Source organism: Phalacrocorax aristotelis, chromosome 1 (genome assembly GCF_949628215.1).
Source record: "Phalacrocorax aristotelis chromosome 1, bGulAri2.1, whole genome shotgun sequence".
Taxonomy (NCBI): domain Eukaryota; kingdom Metazoa; phylum Chordata; class Aves; order Suliformes; family Phalacrocoracidae; genus Phalacrocorax; species Phalacrocorax aristotelis.
The window spans coordinates 2,146,792-2,165,044 of NC_134276.1; the positions used below are offsets into that span (position 1 = coordinate 2,146,792).

The following is an 18,253-nucleotide window of genomic DNA, read 5'->3' on the forward strand; positions in this document are numbered from 1 at the left end:
AGTCGCTGTTGATACTCCTGCCTGGAGAAGCAGCAAAATGCTTCAGGCCCGAGCTCAGGTTCTGACAGGTTAAAACATTTCCATTTCCTTGAAAGAGCTGTTTGCCTTTCTGTCTTCCCCAACGCATCTGAGTCCTTGGGGCAGTGAGTTGCCGGACTGATTTTTGGGTAAGAATGAAAGCCTTGGAGCTTCTGTTTTGTTTTTCTCTCTCAGCCAGCACATCCTTTAGAAACAAGTCCAGCGTGTTGGGACCACCGGTGCGCAGGGCATCGTACCGTGTGCCCGTGCAGCCAGGAGATCGTGAGCCCATCACCTCGTTACAGCCGTAGCCTGAGGATGGTTATTCACAGCTACCACAAATGTTTCCGTCTTTGACTTGCCGTCATTTGTTTTCCTTACCCACTTGAAGGAAGTGGTTCTTTCCAGTATGAGAAACATTATATTGACTCATCTACTTCGTTTGCTGAAGTAGCACTTTGAAGTGAATCTTTTGAAGTTTCTTATATGATCTGGGATTCGATTAGACCACTTTTACCCAGCAGCCTCATAGCAGGGATTTTATTTGGGAGAATCTTGCTAGCTATTTCAGCTCCGGCAAGTATTAGCAGCCCTTCCTTCAATTTTAAGGCTATTACCTGCTCAGATAGTGCAGTAATTGAGGGAGAGGAATCATACCGATGCCTAATAAAAACAAGTTCAAGCTACAGTGGAATTGATTCAGATAAAGGAGGAGAGGGCCTCTTTCTTGAAAACTTTATATAATAAAGTCCACTCTGTCCTTCTTCCAGAGATCTGTGCTTAGATTGCTGTTTTCAAGTTGAGATGTTGAATAACCTAATAATGCCAGGTATACAAAATATTCAGCTGTTTTTTTTAGAATATATATCTTTTTTAATGTAAGGGAAAGGAAGGAAGGAAGGGGAAGGCACCTTTTAATTCCGCCGGTTTTGATCCTAACTCGCACGGTTTTCAACATTCACTTTTAATACTTGACTAGTGCTTGAGCATGCAGACGTTATGGGGTCATCCGTGGTATCAGCAGAATCTCGCTGGTCAGCTTTTTGAAGCATGTCTCTAGCGTTAAGTCTCAAACTGGAAAGGTAAACCGCTCTGGAGCTTTGACCTACTCTCAAAATTACTTTCTTCTGCTCTTTTGAGCCTTTGGGTTCTATTCCGGTGTGTTTTTTCCCTTCATCAAGACAGCTGGCTTAATTGCTGTGACTGCTAGGCAGAAATCTTACTGTCCTGTCTTACAGACCTCCTTCTCTTCAGTTCCTTCATAATAAAGTAGTTTCTGGAACAGGGTCAGGCCTTTAGCCCAAAGTGTCTTCTAGCTTTCATATCAAACGAGGACCAGCACAGCCAGCTTTCTGCCCTAATCCCTCTTCCCAAAGACAAAGACATCGGCACTGTCTAGACATCGCTGTTCGAAAGGTTTTATTTGCTTTTTCCCGTGTGTTATTTCAGGGCTTATGGTTCCGTCTTTCTCCTTTTCATCCCACGTAACAATCCCCAAAGCCTCCCAATCTACCTTTGCTCCATGGGCGAACTCCCATGTACAATTTGGGACAGAAGTGTATGGTTTGGGAGTAGGTTGTCTGCGCCCCTTTGGAGCAGAGTCAATGAAACAAGATGTGGCCAGTTCTGGCTGGTGGTCCTTGTGGTGTATGGGCCAAGAGTTTGTAATTTTAAATATCTTTTTTTTCATAGCAAATGCTGTATTCGGTCACAAAATGCGTATACAACAGCCGCCAGCTGTTCTTAACCTTTTATACTTTTATGGCTCACTTCATGCAACAGCCTTTCCTTGGGTCCATGTTGTACATCCTTTCAGTGGGGGTGTGGATCCTTACAAGCTACAGATTTTGAGCAGGAAAAGCTAACAACTTAGCTGATTTCCTGGTCCTTTGAAATTTTCCTTCTACTGATGGCAGGTTTTGACCTTTTTTTTTTCTTTGGAAGTGTTCTGCTGCGAAGTTTAGCTGATGAGAGATCATTAGGATCCTAGTTACCCTTGGATGTAGTCTACTTCTGTAATGAAGAGGAGGTCAGGTACAAAAGTGTTGGGAAGACTGAAGGCAAATTGGTAGAGGAGCACAAGCTGCCTTAAGAATGTTGTCACAAATTCTTTTGCCCAATGTTCTCCCCCATTTTGGAGACAGGTTCCTTACACATATTTATTTTCCATTTTTTAATATTGAAGTGTGGAAACAGTGGTCTCCACTTCCACCAAAGCAGCCAATGCATTCTCTTGCAGATGTGAAAGGCTTTTCCCAGTTTGTCAGCCTCCCTGAGGCAGCACGTGTTGGATCCGTGAAGGTGCTGGCCATACTCATCCCCACACCGAGCCCCATGGCTGGCGTGAATCTGCGAATAAGGGAGATGCTGCTCTGAGAGGAAGAAATGTCAATAGGTGAATTAGAAGTTTAAGGGCTGCAGTTAGATGTAGCGAAAATGTAAATGGGAGAAAACCAAACAAACTTGAGGCCATCTTGGCACTGCAGCACATGCCTTTTGCTGTCTGTCAGTCTTTCTGGGTGTCACAGCTGGGGAAAAGGAGACACATTGTTTTGTGTCTTGTATACAGCTGAGTTGAGAAGGCCCTGGGGGTGCTGTTGGACAACAAGCTGACCCTGAGCCAGCACCGGGCCCTTAGGCCCAAGAAGGCCAACGGTGTCCTGGGGTGCATGGAAAGGTGTGTGGCCAGCAGGGCGAGGGAGGTTCTCCTCCCGCTCTGCTCTGCCCCAGCGAGGCCACATCTGCAGGGCTGCGGCCAGTTCTGGGCCCCCCAGTTCAAGAAGGGCAGGGAACTGCTGGAGCAAGGCCAGCGCAGAGCTGCCAAGGGGATCAGGGGCTGGAGCATCTCCCTGGTGAGGAAAGGCTGAGAGACCTGGGCTTGTTCAGCCTGGAGAAGAGAAGCCTGAGGGGGGTCTCATCAATGCTTATACTATCCGAAGGGCAGGTGTCAGGAGGATGGGGCCGGGCTCTTTTCAGTGGTGCCCAACACCAGGCCAAGGGGCCACGGGCACAAGCTGGAACACGGGAAGTTCCACCTGAACATGAGGAGAAACCCCTTTGCTGTGCGGGTGCCAGAGCAGGGGCACAGGCTGCCCAGAGAGGCTGTGGGGTCCCTTCCCTGGAGACATTCACCCCCCGCCTGGACGCGGCCCTGTGCCCCTGCTCTGGGTGTGCCTGCTCCAGCAGGGGGTGGGACGGGATGAGCTCCAGAGGTCCCTTCCAGCCCCCACCAGCCTGGGAGTCTGTGAGCATGTAATTTCTAGCTAAAAATAAAACACAGCTTAACTTCAAGACTGCAAGTTCAAAAAGCATAATGGGGCTGTACATCACTAACTGCACTTCCATTTTTTTCTATATACACGTGAGGCCTTATCAGAAATATTTCTGTCCAGGTTCTTCTCTCTCTAGAAATAGCATTCGTTTTGTGAAAGGTGTCTTGGACTGAGGGTGAGGGCAATTTTGGGGGATTTAATTTCTTACATACTCAGCCACCTAGAAGTGAAGCACCTAGTTCCTCGTCTAGGCTCCTCTCATAGTTCGTGGGGACACATAGACATCTGCAGCAAATGGTCCTCCCACCTGCTGTAGACAGTTGTGTTAAAATAGGGTGAATTTGCCTTTGAAGTTTCTTCGAGTTGGTGATGGAGGACATCTGAACCACTAATGTAGCTTAGACACCAAAAATTCAAATGGAGATGGTTAGGGAAGACAAGCGGTACCCTGCCAGTCTTGCCTGCATTGGTGGCCACTATTGGATCTACACATGTGCTTATATAAGATATTTAATTAAAATTAGTCTTTTTGAGAACCTAAACCAAGTATTGTAGATCAAATGATCTGTCTAGGAGTTGTACATTGGCTTTGAACCTGTTTCGGGTGGCCAGTGTCCTATTTCTCTTTTATTAAAGGGGTCACTGAGAGGACTTAGATCTTGCTCAAGGAAGGAAAACTGATCATAAAAATAACTTCAGTGCACTCTGCTCCAAAAGCTGCTCAAGACGGATGTATTACCATAGTGTAAACTGCAGTCTTGTTTCTGAAGGGACTTTAAAATAGGCGTTTTTTGTTGACTTGACCAAGAAATGGTCATGGCAGCACTCTACGTTTGCAAAGATGCTGTTGCCTTGTCTGTGGGCAGGTCAGGTGTGAAAGGTATTTCTTCAGCAAAAATGCCTGGAGAAGAACTGAAAAAAAAAATTTTGCTGTTCACCAGGAGCTGACAATAAAATGGCTCGTTGATGAATTGCGAGGGTTGTTTCACAGGTACTGCTTGAGGATTATTTTTGTCAGTTCATTAAAGGTTTTGTTGGGGGTTTATAAGCTGATAGCTTTGCTTGCTCTGCTGGACTTGGTTTTGGGTCACTAAATATTTTGCATTTAACGTTCGAGTAAGGAGGGATTTCAGAATCAGTACCCAGTTCTCTCATTGATTTAAAAAGGATTATAGGAAGAAAGTTTACAGACTATGGAAGGTAATTGAGTGTAATGCTGTTGTATAGGAAGACCACTGCAGCTTATTTACCGTCACTTGCTTCCTTGGATGCCTCCCCTTCGTTTAGCCGTCTCTCTGGGCAGATTGATAACGCTGGCATGTCACCAGAGCATCCTCGGACTCCCTTCCCCCAGCTGCCGGCGTGGAGGAATGGCGAGTTCTCATCAGCAAGCCCGCTCGTTGCCTTCCAGAGCGTCTCGCTGAATTCAGTTATGAATCATTGCTTTATTTGTCATGTCAAGCTCCAGCAGGACGGTTTAAAGTGCTTTTAGTCGGCAGTAATTTGAGGCACTCTGCCAAACCGTTCAGTTGTTGTCAGGGCTGGCGGTGGCTGCAGCTGATACGATGATAAAACGCGTCCTGACTGCAGATTATTGCCGCGGTGGCAGGAAGGCTGTTCATTTTTACATGTGGCAGGCAATAAGAGCTAATTAACCAGCGTATGAATTTGTTGGGTTTATCCCTGGGGATTGCAGAGTGGGTGTAGGTATTCAAAACTGTGAATGTATATATTTTACTGTCTTTTGTGTTTTTAAAAACTCATTTTCTTGAGTGTTATTTTACGCCAAAAGTATATCAGCAGAATAGGGGTCTCTGTTGTGCAATCAGAATATTTTCTACACAAGAGGAAATGTGTATTAAATTTTTCTCTTTAAACAGAAATGCAGCTTGCTTTAAGTGGGGAGAAAAGTCTTTTTCCTTCCTTAAAATAATTTCTTGTGGGGGAAAAAATTACTTTTTGTGTATGAAGGTTTTGCATCTGCAGGATGCCAGCTGAATGCCATGTAGAATCAGATGGTGCTAATGATGATTTAAAAAAAAAAATCAGTATCGCTTGGGCTCAGGAGGTTATCAGTCAAATATTGTCGAGAGAACCTGTTCCAGCGTGCTGCCTTTAATACCTCACCGAGGGGTGTAGTATGAGTAATGTGGGCAACAGTAAAATCATTACTTTTTTCTGATCGTTTAACTAAATCAATTTATAGTAGGAATATCTGTGTTGGTAAAATGAGAGGAAGAAATTCCCCATGCACATATGTTGTTCTTGTTATCATCCCCCAGCTCCAGACCTCGCTGCCGATGCAAGGAGAGCGTTGAAGGGTGCCTCGCGGCTCTGCCTTCAACTATATGTATTTTTTAAAGAGTTCCTCCTCCTTTCTGCTGCTTTGATTCTGCTTTTTCCTTTGAAAGCCAGACACATAGCTGAACCTTCAGTTCTCATTATCATGGTCATCTTTTGTGTCCATCTTTTTTTTTTTTTCTCAATGCCACCTGTGAAATAGGTCTGGTTTTAAAAAAGAAACCCCAAATGCCAGGTTTATGATCTGGTTTTTGTATCACTCTGCTGTGGCTCGCAAATGAGTGTCGGCCTCAGAATGGGCACAAACAGATATACTAGCTCTTAAATGTTTTTGCAGGATGATAGATTTAAAGCAGCGGGAATGAAAACGTAAAGGTAATGTATCTGAGAAGGGATGTCTTGCATCTGGAAGAATCGGCTGTGCCTTGCTGGAGCTGAGGTACAGGCAATTTTATGAGACCCAAACCAGAGCTTCAAACGCTTCTGTCCTCTTGTATTAGCTTTTTGCCAGAAACTCAACCCAATCAAAATACCAAACCGAAGCACCTCACGTGCAGTATTTGGGAATACTCAGTATGGGGTGATGTTACGCCATTGGGTTGGCTGTTTTCCTGCCTCCCAAAGTTAAATATCCCGGGAGCTCAGGGAATTGTCATCTCATGCTGAAGAATAAGGCACAGCTATGAAAACCTTCACACTTAGTCTCTTCAGAAAAGAAGAATTATAAGGGAAGAAATGGGCCTTTTCTTGGTTGGGGTTAGGGAAGAAACGGGCCTTTTCTTGGTTGGGGTTTGGGTGCTGCCCAGACTAACTGGGCAGTGACATCTGAAGGGGGCAAGCCTGCACTTGGAGGTCCCCTTCCTCTCCTCCGTGCCTCCCCAAGCTCTTCAAGGCGATGACAGGTTTCATGCAGTGACAGATTTAAGGCAGAAATGCTGTTAATTTCTGAAAAAAAAAAGTGCGCATTTAATGCTTGTTTTTAATCAGTCCTTTATCTGGCCATTTGATTTTTATTGCGTGGATACAGAAATTGGGGCGTTCAATGAAAGATTCAAGAAGCCCCATCGCAAGCGATTTTGAAATAATCTGCTTCTAGGAGATCCTTTTAATACATTTTATGTCATGTTTATAAGTCCTGGTACTTCAGGTTTGTCACCTTTAAAACGTGTGTGTGTATGTGAATTCATTTTAAACTTTGTGGGATTCAAGAAGAGATTTGAAGCTTTTGCACGCAGTGTTTAGTAGTGAGTTCTGCAAACTTGGAGTAAATTGCAATTGAATTTTACTTTGTTCTCTTATCCCTTGTTCCTGTAGTAAACGGCGCGGTAAATAGCGGCATTTAATTTCGTTTCTCATACTGTCTTCTTTTAAGATATTGCTTTCATGAATATTTTTCTCTTGAATTCAAACTGATGCAAACCTTTGTTTCTTTACCTGGGTGAATTTTTCCTAGCATCCAAGTCATCTTATCAGCCACTTGAAGTGGAAAAGGAGAAGAGGTGAAGGAGAAGGGAAGGGGGAAAATGTGGGTTCATTGGGGGTGAGTACGTTACGCAGCTTCTCTGGCTGGTGACGTTTGGCTTCTTTGTGCTCCCTTCCGTGTTCTTCATCCAGGTCTTGTCACCATTGCTCAGTATCTTCATATTTTGATAAACCTTTTGTGAAATTATTAACAAAAATATAATTGAGCCCTTTATATTTGTTGTCAGTGGCAGGTGCAACACAATATTATGTAGGAGGATTATTGCCTCTGTTTGAGAGGCTGCCTGACCACTTGACCTTGAAAGCAGCTTGCACTCAGAGGTGCAAGGGGGTGGAAGAGCAATGAGATGCAGTGTCATTCAGCTTTCAGGGGAATTTTCCCTGTCGCGCACGTCGCTGTAAGTTTGCAGGTGACACCAAGTTGGGCAGGAGTGTTGATCTGCTGGAGGGCGGGAAGGCTCTGCAGAGGCACCTGGACAGGCTGGATCCATGGGCCGAGGCCAGTTGTGTGAGGTTTAACAAGGCCCAGGGCCGCGTCCTGCCCTTGGGTCACACCAACCCCAGGCAGCGCCCCAGGCCTGGGGCAGAGGGGCTGGGAAGTGCCCGGCGGAGAAGGCCCTGGGGGTGCTGGCTGACAGCCGGCTGGGCATGAGCCAGCAGTGCCCGGGTGGCCAAGGAGGCCACCAGCCCCCGGGCTTGTGTCAGCCCTGGTGTGGCCAGCAGGAGCCGGGCAGGGATGGGGCCCCTGTGCTCGGCCCTGGGGAGGCCCCACCTCGAATGCTGGGCTCAGGTTTGGGCCCCTCGGGACAAGAAGGGCCTGGAGGGGCTGGAGCGTGTCCAGAGAAGGGCAGCAGGGCTGGGGCAGGGTCTGGAGCACAAGTGTGCTGGGGGGCGGCTGGGGGAGCTGGGGGGGTTTAGCCTGGAGAAGAGGGGGCTGAGGGGAGCCCTTCTCGCTCTCTGCAGCTGCCTGAGAGGGGCTGGAGTGAGGGGGGGGTCGGTCTCTGCTCCCAAGTCACCAGTGACAGGGCGAGAGGGAACGGCCCCAAGCTGCGTCAGGGGAGGTTTAGGTTGGGCGTGAGGGAAAATGCCTTCCCTGCCAGAGCGGTCAGGCCCTGGCACAGGCTGCCCAGAGAGGTGGGGGAGTCCCCGTCCCTGGGGGGGTTCAACCACCGTGTAGCCGTGGGACTTGGGGCCATGGTTTAGGAGGCCTGGGGGTGTTGGGTTGGGGGCTGGCCTTGATGATCCGCGAGGTCTTTTCCAGCCTTAATGATTCTGTGATTCTGTCCTGCTCCAATTTCCCCAAAATACCCACCTTTCATGAACACCTCAGGCATTCGGGTGTCTAGTCGAGCGGCCGCGTTGGACACGCACTAGCGTGCTTAGTTTGCAGAGATTTTGTAAGCTGCTGCTAGCCAGGTCGTTCCTTGTAGCTGAAGTCCTCATGATATATGAGCGGGATATATTATTTTGTTCAGTATATACACATACCCCATATCTCTCGGCAGATGATTTCACTGGCTGAACTTCTGTCAGGGCTCTCTGAATCTCCCAACTTAATTGTGACTTTTATTAATAATTTCATCTCTGCAGACATTACCTTATCTCTTTCATTCTCTTTTCCAGTTTTACCTCTGTGCATGAAATACTGCTGGTCCTTGCAAAGGGTCTTGGAGCACCTTTCGGTTACCCTTTTGAGAGCTTGAAAATCCAGTGTTTAATACCGGGCTGTTTCCTATAGTTTTGCTGCTCTCAACACATGACAGCCCCTTTTTTGCTTATCCTGTAAGTTTAGTTTTTTAATAGTGTCTTGCTAAGGCTTTTATTAATAGCTTTTTGAGGTTGTCTCCCCCAGTTATGGGCTCTTTAGTCATTACTGTATAGCCACAATTGAAGGATTTTGTCTGGGTTATTTTGCTTCCCATGCTGTGTCTGTTTATCTGTGTGGTAGGGCAATGCATTATTACAGCCGGTTTGCCTCACGGGAAATAAGACATTGGGTAACTCCATGAAAATCTGTAATACACTCGTTTGAGATAAGTACAAGTCTTCTGCTGTTATGTAATGAGCTATTTGAATATGATAGTATATTTTTGTAAACATTATGGACAGGTGGTTCTTAGCTTTTTCTGAATCGTTAAGTGAACAATCTTTGGGTTTATTGACTTTAGTATATATTTACTTTGCCTTCCATCTTGTGTTTCTTCAGTAGCACTCTGGAGATGCCTAATCTTTCTATAGTGGAAAAATAATACATGTGGTGTAGACTTTTAATTGGTATATCCACTTTTTAGGTTGTTTGTGTTTTTGTCCGTTTATGCTGCTCCTGGTTTGGATTTTGACTCATTTGCTTCCCATATCCTTGTTTTCTGATGAGCCTTCTCCTCCCTGCTGTCCTCTTCTCCTCCCATTTGAGGTTTGGTTACATCTCCTCAGGTAGACAACAGGCAGAGTGTATTGTCTTTAATTTTCTCACCTTTTGACTTAAGGCTCTTGCATATTATTATCCTTATTTTAAAATCCTCCTGTAAATAAATGCATCAAATTTCCGTGTCACTGTGCTTGTTTGTAGTTGAAAACATTGGCTTCTGACATTGTGACTGTTGGTACGTAGTGACCTCAACTGTTGGTATTTTCAAATCCAATCTTGTATAGGTTGTTTTGGACATTAGATGAAACTAGCCCTAATTCTTAAATGCAATAGAGATAGCTACTTCAAGAAAAAATGCTTAAGTAACCGAGAAATTGCTTCTCTAGACTCCGCTGTGACAGTTGACACCATTTACCTCCTCCAGTGTCAACCAGTTGGATATTGCCAGACCGTGAGCAGTTCCTTTTCCAATAACCAATTTATGGCGTTGAGGAAGGCAGGTTGTTTTTGTGTGCTGCAGGATCTACTTACATAGAGACACCAGAAAAAAGGCAAACTCTCAATTGCTTTGAAGACCGGTGTGCTGGAGAGCTGGTTGTGGGATCTCTTCTTGCCGTCGTGCTGTCCATCGTGAAGTCCACATGCTCGTTAGTCTTTCTCCCACATTTCACCAAGTCCCATAGGCATGGCTCAGCAGACGGAAACTCAGCCAGGTGTCAGGAATCATGGCTTTTGGAGATATGGACAGGAAAAAAAATATTAAAAGGTAGTTTTGAAATGGAGTTTTGTAAAATGGAGTCATTTTGTACTGCTTCACACCCAAAAAGCCCATGTGTGCAAGCATCGAATCGTGGAGATCAGAAATCTGCTCATAAGATGCTTCTGAAAAGAGGGTGATTGAACAGATATTTAAGATATAACAAGATAAGGTATGTCATAAAAATGTAACCATGGCACTCCAAGCAGAAAGTCCTTGGAAACCACTTCAATTGCAATTTTTACCCTGTCCCAAGTAAGCTTTTGTTATTGGCAGTGAAGATCTGAAGTGCTGTTTGTTAGCAGAATTTACGGATGACTGACAGTGTGCTCAGTCTTCTGAGTCCTTGTGTTAAAGACAGTTTTTGCTATTGAAAAATATATAAGAAATCCAGAAAAAAACCCAGGCAGTGTACAATATTCCCAGGTTAGGAACAGCACGTGTGACTTTTAATGGTGGATGGTTTGATTCTGGGGTATAGGGGAAGTGATATCTTTCAGATGCATTTCAATGAGAGCCAGAACACTTTTTTTTCCTTTTCTTACTCATCCGGAAACACTTAAAAATGAGCAATTCCACCTGTTTGTCTTGTTGATGACTCTTTTCTTCTAGTATAAGGAAATAGTTTCCTCTTATATTAGCCCATTATCTCATACAGATGTGGAGCAGGTTTCCATCTGCTGCTCTTGGCTAGAGAGGAAATAGTGAAAGAAATCTGCGGGAAGTTGGGGAAAGAAAAGGAAAATTTTAGGTAACTTAAACCACTGAACTGTGTGTCCTGACTTTGCCTGAAATTCCTCATTTTTGGGGCGACAGCGATGAGAATAAGGAAAACGCTGTGCCAGGGCTTGCCGACGGTGGTAGATGAGTGTTGGCTTAACCAACATTTTTGCTTTAGGCCAGTGAAGTCTCTTACTGCCGATAAAATGCTGAGCTGCGGCATGTCGTAACGCCTCCTGTAACTCCGGCAGTGTTCACTTTTGATTATTTTATTATTATTAATAGAAGTATATTGGGGAAAGCAGTCTTCTGGTCAGACTGGCTATACAAAGAGATAATGCTGGTACAGAACATTAGATATACCAAAACCAGAAATATATCTTTCCTGGCTATTACTGAACTTGGAAAAGGTTCAGTAATTTGGGTGGTCTACAGCTGTCTGTAAGTGCCTAAGTCTTTTTTTTTAAAGTGGTAGAAAATCGCAAAATATGTGGGTGAAATGTTATTTTCCCTTAAGTATCGTGTCTACATGAGCCCCACTAAGTGATGGTCCATTGGCGGTGTTAAGACTAATATAATGACTCAAAGCTACCAATGCAATTAGAGCATATGAAGGATCGGTTTTTAAAAATGATGCTAGCTAGGTGTCTAGCTATTGAAATAGCACATGTATATATTAAAAAAATAAAAAAACCAAATTAATAGAATGCCTTTGGGGGCTCCCTTTTCCCCAGAACCATTGAATCCCTCTCCCAGAATAACTCCCAGCTCTCTCACCTGTGTTTCAGATAACCTTCAAAAAGGGAACTGTCAGATCAGATTTTCTTTCTGCTGGACCCTGCTTATAACTAGAAATCCCCTGGAATTTCTTGGTAGCAACCCTGTGGGATGTGCTATGGTGCAGGGACCCGGCAAACTCTAGCCTTGGACAGCTGGAACAGCGAAAAAGGCATAAGTAAATATGTTCTTGAAATTCCATTTTAAAATTAGTTTAGGCAGTTTTCATCTTTAACTCATTTTACAGTTAAAACTTAATTATGAGTACTTAAATTCAGGTTAAAGAATCCAATTTTCTTCTAGTTCTGCATTAAACAAGTTGCCAGAACTTACCGGCTGGTAATGAGTTAGGTAGGAATCATTCTCTGAGGCGGCATTGCTAAACTGCAGACTTCATTTACAGATGTAGCCCATTATAGTATTTTTAATACATTCATTTACATAGAATGCAGTTACTGTCTTTCAGAAAAAATTAATCACCCATCCCCTAACTGGACCTATCTATGATTAAACTGAAATGCAAAAATAGGATTCAGGCTTTTTGAAAAAGGTGTGTTTGCCAGACTCTCATCTGAATTTGAACAGGCTGCCCAGAGAGGTGGAGGAGTCACCGTCCCTGGGGGGGTTCAACCACCGTGTAGCCGTGGGACTTGGGGCCATGGTTTAGGAGGCCTGGGGGTGTTGGGTTGGGGGCTGGCCTTGGTGATCCGAGAGGTCTTTTCCAACCCTAATGATTCTACGATTCTATGATAATTGTAAATAGTAGCTTTGAGTTTGAAATTAGTCATGGGCTTACAGTCCTGTTCTACTGATGAGTAAATCAAAGATGGATTTGGGTAGTGTTGTCTATTTTTCTGGTAGTTTGTATGAAATGGGCAACTGCTGAACATAAAAATACCAGCTTGAAATTCATTCATGTGTTTTGTGTTGCTGGAAGTTCGGATTGTACTTGTTGATTTAAAATTGGACATTGAAATCATATGTTGGCAGCGGTTGAAAAGTACGGTGTTTACTTGTCATCAGAACTGATTTCATCCTGGAAAACATCGTGTATTTATTTTGCTCAAACCGCTGTCTCATACTTCTGAAGTAGGGGAGGGGTTTGCAGCCTGGCTGGGGGCTGCGGCGCTGGGGGGGGATCACTTTGAAGCTATCCCGAACTGACATATCAATGAAGCACAAAGAAACATTATATGATGTCTCGGATGTAATGTGGAAATTTTAGGTGGTAGGGATCAGTCAGAGTAAATTCCAACAAAGCCTTGACAACTCCAAGTCCTTTCTCAAATTATAGCTGATTTCTGAAACTGGGAATTTGAGAATGATGCTTGTGGCTGAATTTGTCTTCAGATTACATCAGCTTAATCTAGTATGTGTTTTGTTCTTGGTTTTCTACTCTGAACCAAGATGGCTGTGAAGAGAACGAGAATTAATTGTACAACTGTTGTATTAATACTGTGCACTAGAGTCTCTGTCCTCAGAGATGCCAAGCCTCTGGCTGGATACCCACAGACAACCCGTCTCTGCTTTGAAGCTATCCCTGCTTGGAGCTGGAGGTTGGAGAAGATCGCCGCTGGAGGGCCCTTCCAACCTCAATTATCCTGTGATTTTGTGATCCCAGCAGAATTGCTCACTAAGCCCCTGTCGATCGCTTCTCAGCAAAACGCGCGCAGGTGGAGATAGAGGGGATTTGCCCCCACAACTTCTGTCGACTCTGATGTTGAATGTGTGTGTCCACATGTGATGGACAGGGATGGACAGACACCTTGGCTCTTGGGTTGCAGGTCGGACTTGCGCTAGCAATTAAGTTTTTGTACACAAGAACGTGAACCGTATCTTTCTTCAGTCCTCAGCTGGGGTTGCTGTGCAGTGCTGCTGTCCAGTAGCATCCCAGTTCAGTCCCAAAGGCATTGGAGAAGAGGAGTCTTTCTCCACATGTGGAAAAGCTTTGGGATTTTGAATTAAAAAGGGAAAGGAAATGGACACACTCAGCATATAAATACTTTGTTTGACAAACATGCATCTTTTCTGCAGTGATTAAATATCTTCAAAAGGTCCCTTCCAACCCAAACCAGTCTATGGTTCTGAGATCCTGTTAATGAGGAATAATCGACTCCGCTGTTAATGATAAAATATGGTGGTAGTTGAATGGGTGCAATCAGTTTGGCTATCTTAGAGATTGCTGCCCGAATCGTTTCGTCTATTACAGGTCGCCTGAAAGCAGTTAATCTGGAGTAATTTAGTTGTGATATGACCTGGCTAGTCTCAAAATGACACTTTTAAAGAAGTTGCCAAATAGAGCCATCTGTTTTCTTATACTCTAATTGCTCATTCAGCCCAAACAGCTCAGCAGATCTAAGGAAACCAGTTAGCAGGGAGGGCCAAGTGTTGATGTGCTGTTCTGAAGCCATCTTGGAAGGAATTAAGACTCCTCGTCGGGAGCACAAACCCAGAGCCGTAGAGTACTTTTCTTTATTCTTTTTTTTTTTTTTAAATACTTTCCTACTTATCTGGTTGTGCTTCTGTTCACATCGCCTCTTCCGCTCCACAGTTGAGGCTGGTGAGTTTTATCGTCTCCCCTGCATGGCAAGAAGTGACCTTTAAATTGCTTTTCCTGCAGCTTTGCGGGCACTGTGAGCCTCCTCTGAAACGATTTTGTGAAGCCTTCATTCTTAAGGCTTTCAAATTCTTCCTTAGGATGCACTTCTATTACGGAGGCTGGAAGAAAGATGCTTCTCAAAGGGCAAAACCTCCATGCTAGGCTGTGTTTTATAATCTTACTGAAGTTTGAGTTGCTGCTTCCTTTAGTGCCCGTTTTAGACGACTGGTTGCAGGGAGAGGCAACTCCAGAGACAGGAGCTCCGTGAACGGTCATTCCCCAAAGCACAGGTTTTTCCAGCGCGTAGGACTGTGCCATCCCCAAGCCAACGTGAGCCTGCTCTGTCTGTGCTCAGAGCTGAGCGAAAGCACGCCGATGCCTTTAGCGCAGCCCTGGGAGCGAACACCACGGTTGGATCAGGCGCTGCACCAGCGACATTTGTATGGCTTCGAGTGGTTTGAGCATAAGCAAAGCAGCTTTGCGTCTATCTGCAACTTTCTGTCTAGAGACAGGCGCCGTCCCACCTCTGTTGCTTCCTCCTTCCCTTGAGCGGCTTGCTGTGGAGGCCTTCGCCAGCTATAAGCTACTTTGGCTTTCGGCAGGCTTTGCTGTTATTGCAAACAAGGAGGGGAAATAAAAGCTCTTGGCATTTCATGTGCGTTTGCCTCGAAGCAGGGGAGGGAAGGAGAGGGTGCAGCAGGCAGCTCCAGGGCCAGCTGGCCCTCCCAGTTGTACCAGGGTCACCCGTTAGAGCCCGGCTGCTGTATGGGGCACAAACTAGCCCTAGGGCTGTTGCTTCTTGCTGTGCAATGTTTGTTCGTTCTTTCTTCTGGGAACAAAGTTTGTTGCTATTTTTATCTTTATTGTGCAGTGTTTAGTGGAGTTTTGGGTGCTGTAAGAAGCAATCAATAATACTTGTTGACTGACCTCCGAACAAGGCTTCCTATTGCTCACAGAGAAACAAATGTTGTGAGCGACTTGCTAAAAGCAGCTCAAATTCAGCAGAAACCCTTGGGGAGAACCGCAGCAGGAGCTGCTACCGATTCTGAAGGGTGTCTCTCCCTGCTTGGTGGAGAAGGAGATACCAAGTGGAACAAGGCTGGCATGTATCCACAGGGTGGGTTCCTCTTGATATGCTTCCTAGAATGATCTCTCCTGCTTTTGGAGGCTTCCTTTGGTGGAGATGTTGACAGTTGGGGTCAAATATAACTAGAGTATTGAATCCATGCCTTACTGGGCGAGAGCTTGGTAGCAAGTTGGGTGTGAAGTTTAACTTGAGCAAAGGTGGCTACAGAGAAAAAGATCGCTTGGGATGTTGTTGTGGCTATGTTTTAGTGAATGCCCTCCTCTGCTGGCTGAGGAACTTGGGCTGTAATCTGTTCTAAAAATATTCTTCAATGTAATCTCTTCGTTGGCGATAGGTTGCTCAGGTTTGCAGGCATCTAGCCATACTTTGTTCTTAGAATCACAGAAGGGTTTGGGTTGGAAGGGACCTTAAAGCTCATCTTCAACTCGATCAGGTCGCTCAGAGCCCATCCAGCCTCACCTGGGATGTTTCCAGGGATGGGGCATCGACCACCTCTCGGGGCAGCCTGGGCCAGTGTCTCACCACCCTCAGTGTAAAACTTTTCTTCCTTATATCTAGACTGCATCTCCCCTCTTTTAGTTTAAAACTGTTATCCCTTGGCCGGTCGCTACAGGCCCTACTAAAAAGTCTGCCCCCATCCTTCCTACAGCCCCCCTTTAAGCCCTGGGAGGCCGCAATAAGGTCTCCCCGCAGCCTTCTCTTCCCCAGGCTGAGAAGAGCCACCTTCTTCTGTCCATTACGACTGGGAAGACATCTATCCTTGCACTTATGTGCCGTTAGTATAGACATGGGATACCATGGTGGTAGGCATGGCAGTATATATATCCTCCTGAGGTATTTGAAGATTGCATACCTATAAACCCAGGAGTAGCATAGGGAAGGCAAGCAATCGGTCTTACTTGCCACCTCTTCGGTACAAGAACTTGGGGATGCTGAGTGAAACCGGCAGTAAGCTTGTTAGAAGAGTTGTGCTTTGCGTATATGTAGTTCAGCAGTTGAACTCATAGCCCCAGCGTGGTGTGGGAGGGGAAGACCTTGCACTGGTTCAGAAGTGACTGGAAGAGTTCACAGGAAAGCTGTTCAAGGGCTGCTGAATCCTTTCTCGGGGAATCTCTGAATAGCAATTTGCTAGAGTTGAGGAGCACCCTGTGAGGGAGCAGCACAGCACTTGGCCTTTCTGCGTGTCCTTACATGCCTAGCCTCTGTCGGAGGTAGCATACTGGTTTAATGGACTTTTGGTGTCTCCTGGTTTGGTTTTTTTTTTGGTCCCTTAGGTTTTTATGTATTCCTATTTTTCCTGCCCTGGGATTCGTCACAAGTAGGCATGGTTCTTCGTGAAGCTCTCAGTGCATCATCAAGGATGTTAACCCCTTTGCTTCAGGTTGGCCAATAAAGTGTGTGATTTCTGTGTCCTCCAGAGCCTCTGCCTGGCTGGTACTGGATGGGAAGAGCAGCAAGCAGTTGGTACCGCACTCATGATCGTTGCAATTACCATTTCACTCTTAATAAGCACTAACCATGCCCTACTCCCGGCTGGATTTGGCTTAGGATACCATTTCTGAGCAGCCTCAGCCCTTGTTACAAGCTCCTCCAGGTTCCGCCAGAGCTCCTGTTGAATGGCCGTGGACACCTGGTTTGGATGCCTGAAAAATTTCAAGCCTTGAACATGAGATTGAGCTGTGTCCTGCTTCTGCACCGCCAAGCTGCCCGCCTGCACCCCGTCAAACATTTGAAGGTTCAGACACAGACCAAAATCCAGAGCCTGAGAGTTCAAACTGAAGTGGAGTCAGAGCTACTGCTGCTGCCTCATACAGCCCATTCGCCTGCCTGGGAGAGTTAATGGCATCCTCTGCAGTGATTTTGTGGTTTTTTTTTTTTTTTTCCCCCAAACCTCATTCCACTGCTATGAAATTGTAACTGTGTTAAACAAAAAACAGTGAAGACACATTATTTGTATCTCCTGCTCTCAGTTTCTGCTTTCTCAACTCATCACCTTTCCTGCAGCTCGGGCTGTAGCTGCTGGGAGCCCAGGTCCATTTTATTTTCTGCCGTATCTTTTCTTTCAGCACAATGTCAGACTATAAACCTGAGGATTTCATATTTTTACCTGAACAAAGGGAAAGTGGAGGTGTTTCCTGAAAAACGGAGTGAAACACATCTCCTCCCAAGCTCCCCAAATACAGGAGTCACGTAGACATTTTCTAGTGGGTACAACTTTGGGATGGGGAAGACAGTGACAGCATGCCGGTGCTCCAGAGTGATTGTGCTGAGATGGGGTTAAGGACGGCTCCTGCAGCTGTCTGAATAATCCCTTTTGCAGTCTCTCTTTCCTGGAGGCAAGTTAAGGAGCTGTGGGTTGGACAAGGCATTCTGTGGTAGAAGGATATAGAAGATGGGTTGCAGGGCCGATGTCTGCCCCCTTGTCACCTGCACTAGCTCCCACGAGCTGAGAGATGCCTCTGAGCCCAGCAGGAACTGCTGGTGCCTCCACAGCTGCCTGAGATCTCTCTGTTTGCCGCAGGAGAGAGCGAGCTCATTTTGCTGAGTCTTTTTCATCGCCCCTCTGCCAGGCTCCCACATGTTGCAGGTAAAACAGTGACTAATACTGCGCTACTGTGTCCCTGGCTGTCTGGGTGCAGCCACAGCTGCTGAGACTCCCTTTAGGAGTCCCAAGGAGTGGGAAATGGGGTTCTTTTCTTCCCAGCTTAAAGGATGAACAATTTTGTCCCCTCATTGCTTGAGGGTTGCCATTGTCAGTTCATATTCCAGGTACGATGAGAGATTCTGCGTGTGCCCTCCTGGCGATGCTAACTGTGTCCGTGCAGTGGAAGAGGTCGGAAGTGGTCCACAGAGCTGCTTTCATTGCTTGATG

At 45.6% G+C, this 18,253-nt stretch overlaps 1 protein-coding gene and 1 long non-coding RNA gene across 11 annotated transcripts in view; both read left to right on the forward strand.

The window, feature by feature from the left end:
- Nucleotides 1-18,253, forward strand: part of FAM168A (family with sequence similarity 168 member A) — a 229,254-nt gene that overhangs the window by 70,505 nt on the left and 140,496 nt on the right. The window lies entirely within an intron of this gene.
- LOC142064748 (uncharacterized) lies at nucleotides 15,341-17,366 on the forward strand. Its single transcript, XR_012663199.1, has 2 exons — nucleotides 15,341-15,411; nucleotides 16,800-17,366. It is a non-coding gene; the product is annotated as an uncharacterized LOC142064748 (long non-coding RNA).